Source organism: Dipodomys merriami, unplaced genomic scaffold, assembly GCF_024711535.1.
Source record: "Dipodomys merriami isolate MVZ:Mamm:240054 unplaced genomic scaffold, mDipMer1.0.p SCAF_3, whole genome shotgun sequence".
NCBI classification, from domain to species: Eukaryota; Metazoa; Chordata; class Mammalia; order Rodentia; family Heteromyidae; genus Dipodomys; species Dipodomys merriami.
In genome coordinates this window covers 98,557,957-98,565,414 of record NW_027204492.1, presented here as the reverse complement: position 1 = coordinate 98,565,414, position 7,458 = coordinate 98,557,957, and positions in this window count along the sequence as shown.

Below are 7,458 nucleotides of genomic sequence, written 5' to 3'. Positions count from 1 at the left end.
AATCAGAAATATATATATAAAAGATTCTAAGATTCAGGACACCAGAATCAAATACAGTGACAGCAGGGGCTGTGCCAGGGGGGAAGAAAATACAAAGAAACAAAAAAAATCACATAGTACAATATAAATACTTTAAAAAGAACAGCAACAAAGATAAAACCTTATTAAGGCTGAGATATTACTCATATATACATTTAAAGAATTCATTCATCCATTCATGGACACTTCTGTATTTTAAATAGCACTCCTGTAACAGATGTTTCTTTGAAATACTTATTCCAATGTCTTTGAGAATGTTTCTATAAATGTCATTGCAGGATTATATGATAATTCCATGTATATTGTATATTGATTAAAGTGCCTATAATATTACCTTTTTTAATTTAAATTGTAAAGATGATGTACAGTGGGGTTACATAAGAAAGGTAAATAGGAATCACGGGGGACCAAGATGGCGACAGGGCAGTAGGGAAACGCCACAACTCTCTCCAACCAAAAAGAGAGTTCAAGTTAGAACGCTTAATCTCCCCAAGAGACCGACAACAACAAAAAGACGAACACTCAAAGAAAAACCAGAGGCGGAGAATAACAAAAAAAGAAAGAGAGGAAAAGAAGAATTTCAGAACAGAGAAAAGCGAAGACCCCTCCCCCAACCTATACTGGCTGCACGGCAGTGCACTAAGCCGCCTGCCAGCCGGCCTGGCGGGGACTGCTGGAGCCCCAGAGACACAGCAGGGACACAGGGGGCCGCTTTCAGATCACCAGGTACTGGTTTGCAAAACAGCAGATCGCCAGGAACAGAGAAACCTACCAGCCGGGAGTCTCCACAAGTATCCCACCCCCACCCCTCACTCTCCAACCTAGCAGAGAGGCTCCATCCCGCCAAAGCTGCTCGGCACCAGCAGCACGACAAAGGGACCTGTCCGCAGACCACCCACCCGCCCGATTGTGATCCCAACGACCGGGCGGGGCTGCTCGGGCCCCAGAGGGACCGCAAAGAAGCTGCCTGAGCATGGACACTTACAGCTTCCACAGAGGCAGAGACAGAAAAGAATCACACAGAGCCACCACCACCCAACCCAGCCCGGATTGCAACAACAACTGACGACCTACACCACACAGAAACAACCAGCTCCAGGGTGAGTACCCCACAGGGGAAGTGTATCCCTCAAGGGAGACCAGAGCAGGAGGGAATCCCCAGACCCTGACCTAGACTCCCTACCCCAACACCCGGACCACAGGACCCACTAAAACTGGGAAATGTTTGAGAGCTCCACCAGCCCGTGGAGCACACTCAGCTGGCCAGGCTAGAGCAAGAGCGCCCCTGGAAGGGAGCTTAAATGCCCAAGCCAGGAAGAGTGCCCCTGGGTCAAGACTACCAACAGTAGAAGAAATTTGAACTGTGTCCCCCAGGCTGTATAACCTAGGTGGTATACACATCAGCACAGGCCTAACGAGTGCGCTCCAGGCTGCATAACCTAGGTGGTATACACATCAGTACAGGCCTAACAAGCGTGCTCCAGGCTGGGGCCGGAACCAGGCCCAGGGATCCGGCGCCTGAACAACACAACCAACTCCTCCCAATTGAAGTAAAAAGCTGAGCATACGCCCCAACAGAGGGGAGAAAACCAGGAAACAACACTCCCTGGGAAGCACACCTGTGACAACAAAAGACCTGGAGGCCCAGGACAAGAGAAGCCCAAACCCCACCAAAACTCCACCCATATACCCTAGACTGGAAATTGGGCAACACAGGCTGCCAGCACCTGATAGTAAGCAGGAGCTCAGACTGTTAAGGCAGCTCAGCAATAGAGTGATAGTCTTGGATGTATGAGGCCCTGGATCTGATTCCTCAGCATCACAAAAGCAAAAAGGGTCAGAAGTGGTGTTGTGGCTCAAATGGTAGGGTGCCAGCCTTGAGCTGAAAAGCTGAGGGACAGCACCCAAACCTAGAGTTCAAGCCCACAACCAGCCCAAAACAAACAAACAAAAACACATCAGGAGCCCATAGCAGACTCCAGTATTTGGGAGAGTGCATCCAGAGTATCTGTTCTTCACAAGAGCACCCGTAGGAGCAAACACAAGCAGTCTAGGCTGCTCAACCCTTCCAAAGGTGGGAACTGCCAGCAATCTACAGCAGAGAGCTGAGAATCCTATGTAAGTCAGAATAGCAGCTGGAAATAGGCTCCCAACAGAACCCAGATCAGGCACAGACTCTCTCTACCAATACAGAATCAGCAACCAAGCAAAGACAGACACACCAAAACAAAATTGCAGAGCAGTCTCCTGAACCTCCATGCGAAAATCACAGAGAAAAATCACAAGGTTTACCACCACCCAGGACAGCAAGCTCACCTCAAAAGCCAGCAGCCACGCAGGGGAGAGCCCCAGTGGGAGCAAAGCAGGAATGGAAGACAAAAGCTACATCCAAGGGTTGCTGGAGGCAATGACTCAAGAAATAAAGCGAGAAATTGATCAGAAATTGAAAGTGCACAAGGATGAACTATCCAAAGAGATACAGTGTATCAAACAAGAGATGCATACAAAAATAGAAGCTGCACAAACCTGAGTAAGAAGTGAGATAAACGCCAAATTACAGGTAATGCATACCTCATTGAGAGGTGAGATCAGTACCCTGAGAACCAACATTGAATCCATAAAGGGATCCATTTCCTCCATGCAAACCACAATAGAAGCCACTGTCAACAGAGTGAATGAAATGGAAGGTAGAGTGTCAGATACAGAAGACAGAATACACCAACTGGACCAAAAAGTGACAGATATGGAAAAATCACTCAAATTAAACCAAAGGGATATTCAAGAGCAAGCAGATAATGCTAAAAAATTTAACCTTTGCATAATTGGAGTGGACGAAGGTGAGGAATTCCAGAGCAAGGGAATGCAACACCTATTTAACAATATAATCAATGAAAATTTTCCCCACCTCAAAAACGACCATCTTAATTACATCACAAAAGCTTATCAAACACCCAACCAGCAAGACCCCAGGAGAAACACTTCTAGACACATTATAGTAAAAATGATAGATCTGAATAATAAGGAAACAATCCTGCATGCAACAAAAATGAAGAAGGAGCTATACTACAACGGGAAAAAAATAAGAATCACTGCAGATCTCTCCACACAAACAATGAATGCAAGAAAAGCCTGAGAAAGCACCATACGAGCCCTGAGAGCCAATAACTGCCAACCCAGACTGATATACCCGGCAAAGCTAGCATTCACATTCGATGGAGAACTGAAAACTTTTAATACCAAAGAAAAACTAAATGAATACATAAACATTAAGCCAGCATTACAAAGAATTCTAAGAGGGGGCACACAACCTGAAGAAAGCAACCAGGAACTGGGGCCTGCCCCAAACAGGCGTTACTCAAAGTCTAACAGAGCAAGCACAGGAGGAAAGGAAAGAAGAAAAACTTAGGAAAACAGAATGGCAGGGACAACAATGCATCTCTCTATACTTTCTCTTAATATAAATGGGCTGAATTCGCCAATTAAAAGAAAACGAACTGAGGACTGGATCAGAAAACAAGACCCATCCATCTGTTGCCTTCAGGAGATCCACCTCTCAGCCAAACATACAAACAAACTCAGAGTGAAGGGGTGGAAAAGGATCTACCAATCAAATGCCCCCAGTAAGAAAGCAGGTGTAGCTATCCTGATATCTGATAAAATAAACTTCTCATTAAAATCAGTACAGAAAGACAAGGACGGACACTACATATTAATAAAGGGAACAATCCAAGAGGAGGATATAACCATTATCAACTTATATGCCCCAAATATTGGTGCACCCAGATATGTCAAACAAATGCTCTCAAACTTACAGAATAAAATAGATCCCAATACGATAATACTAGGAGACTTTAACACACCACTCTCACCAAAGGACAGGTCTACCAACCAGAGGATTGGCAAAGAAGCTACCGAATTAAGAGAGGCCATACTTCAAGTGGAATTAACTGACATCTACCAAGTATTTCACCCTAAAACAACACAGTACACATTCTTCTCAGCAGCTCATGGAACTTTCTCCAAAATAGACCATATCATAGTTCATGCAAGGAACTTAGGCAAATACAAAGGGATCGACATAATCCCCTGTATCCTATCTGACCACAGTGGAATCAAGCTAGCTCTCAATAACAAAGCATACAGCAGAAATTTCTCCAATACATGGAAATTGAACAGCACAGTCCTTAACAATGCCTGGATAACAGAAGAGATCAGAGAAGAAATAAAGCATTTCCTACAACTCAATGAAAATGAAAACACCTCACAAAGAAACTAGTGGGACACAGCAAAAGCAGTCCTGAGGGGCAAATTTATTGCCGTCAGTGCCCACATCAAGAGAATGAAAACAGACCAAGTAAATAATCTCATGTTGCAATTAAAACAGCTAGAAAAACAAGAAAAAATGGGACCTAAAGCTACTAGACGAAGCCAGATAACCAAATTAAAAGCAGAGATTAACCAATTAGAAAATCAGAAAACCATAACCAAAATAAACCAAACAAAATGCTGGTTCTTTGAAAAAATAAACAAAATTGATGGTCCATTGGCTAGATTAATTAAAAAAAGAAGAGAGGCAACCCATATTAATAGGATTAGGGATGCCACGGGAAACATCACAACACGTACCCAAGATATCCAAACAATTCTAACAGACTACTTTCAAAAGCTATACTCTCTAAAGGAAGAAAATCAGGCAGAAATGGATGCATTTTTAGAAAATACAAGTTGCCCAAACTGAGCAAAGAAGAAGTTAACCAATTAAATAAGCCAATATCCTATAATGAGATACAGGAAGCTATCAAAAGTCTTCCAACAAAAAAAAGCCCAGGACCAGATGGATTCACAGCAGAATTCTATAAGACCTTTCAACAAGAACTAATACCCATACTCCTCAAGCTCTTCAGAGAAACAGAGAAGGAGGGAGCTATCCCAAACTCATTCTACGAAGCCAATATCACACTCATCCCCAAACCAGGCAAAGACCCAACCAAAAAGGAGAATTACAGGCCAATCTCCTTGATGAACACAGATGCAAAGATCCTTAACAAGATTCTAGCTAACAGAATCCAGAAACACATAAAAAAAATAATTCACTATGACCAGGTAGGCTTCATCCCAGAGACACGGGGATGGTTTAACATACGTAAGTCAATAAATGTAATCCAACATATCAACAGAGCCAAGGTCAAGAATCACATGATTATCGCCACAGATGCAGAAAAGGCCTTTGACAAAATTCAACATTCATTCATGCTAAAAGCTCTGGAGAAAATAGGAATAGAAGGAACATTTCTAAAAACAATAAAAGCCATTTATGACAGACCAATAGCCAATATTATACTTAATGGGGAAAAGCTACAACCAATTCTCCTAAAATCAGGAACAAGGCAAGGATGCCCACTGTCTCCATTCCTCTTCAATATAATCCTGGAACCCTTAGCCAGGGCAATAAGGCAAGAAAAAGACATTAAAGGGATCCGCATAGGGAAAGAAGAAGTTAAACTATCCTTTTTTGCAGACAACATGATACTATACCTCCACGATCCCAAAAACTCCATCCCCAAACTCTTAGAAATCATAAATCACTTCGGCAATATAGCAGGATACAAAATAAACCCACAAAAATCAGTTGCCTTCCTATACACTGATAATGTACAGGAAGAGAGGGAAATAAAGGGAACAACCCCATTCACAATAACCTCCCGAAAAATAAAATATTTAGGAATTAACCTAACCAAAGATGTAAAAGAACTATTTAATGAGAACCATAAAAAGTTAAAGAAAGAAATTGCAGAAGACACTAGGAAATGGAAAGACCTCCCATGCTCCTGGATAGGCCGACTTAATATAGTATAAAGATGGTAATACTTCCAAAACTAATATACAAATTCAACGCAATTCCTATTAAAATCCCAATGATGTACATCACTGAAATACAGAAAACAGTCCAAAAATTCATATGGAACAACAAAAGACCTAGAATAGCCAAAACAATTCTAGGGGATAAAGACAATATGGGAGGGCTATCCATGCCGAACTTCAAACTCTACTACAGAGCTATAATAACAAAGACAGCATGGTACTGGCACAAAAACAGACCCGAAGACCAATGGAACAGAATAGAAGATCCAGAAATAAATCCACAGGCCTACAGCCAGCTGATATTCGACAAAGGAGCCAAAGACATACAATGGAAGAAACACAGCCTCTTTAACCACTGGTTCTGGGAAAACTGGGCAGCCACATGCAGAAAACTAAAAGTGGACCCCAGCCTATCACCATGCACCAACATCAACTCAAAATGGATTAAAGACCTTAACATTAAACCTGAATCTCTGAAACTACTGCAGGACAGAGTAGGAGAGACACTTGAACTAATAGGCACAGGAAGGAACTTCCTGAACAGAGTCCCAGGGTCACAACAAGTTGGAGAGAGACTCGACAAATGGGACTACCTTAAAATAAAAAGCTTCTGCACAGATAAAACTATTGCAACCAAGCTAGAAAGACAACCAACTAATTGGGAAAAAATATTTACCAGCAATATATCAGACAAGGGGTTAACATCCTGTATATACAGGGTACTCAAGAAACTAATCCCTCCCAAACCTAACAAACCAATTACTAAATGGGCAAGGGAACTAAAGAGGGACTTCTCAAATGAAGAAATAAAAATGGCAAAGAAACACATGAGGAAATGTTCATCATCCCTGGTGGTGAAGGAAATGCAAATAAAGACAACCCTGAGATACCACCTTACCCCAGTCAGAATGTCCCACATCCACAAATCTGCCAACGACAAATGCTGGAGGGGATGTGGAGAACGAGGAACGCTATTACACTGCTGGTGGGAATGTACACTCATACAACCGCTTTGGAAAGCAGTCTGGAGGGTCCTTAGAAAGCTAAAGATTGACCTCCCTTACGACCCAGTCATACCACTTCTAGGCATCTACCCTGAACAACAGGAACCAATATACAAGGACACGTGCACCTCCATGTTTATTGCAGCACTGTTCGCAATAGCTAGGATATGGAAACAACCTAGATGCCCCACCACAGATGAATGGATCCAAAAATTGTGGTATCTATACACAATGGAATATTATGCAGCCATTAGAAATGACAAAATAATGGCATTTGCAGGGAAATGGATGGAGCTAAAAGGAATCATGTTGAGCGAGGTAAGCCAAGAACGAAGAGACAAACAGTACATGGTCTCCCTGATAAGTGGATGATAAATCCAAAATGTTAGGTGATATGACAAAACTAACAGGACTTAAGAAAAAAAGAACTCCCACTCATCTGGTTGAACCACTACTAAATATCCCCATGCTGCTGATCACATATTTGGTATATAACATGTGAGCACCGTTATATATTACAGACTGTGATAGACCATTTGCTCCAGGAAAGTTA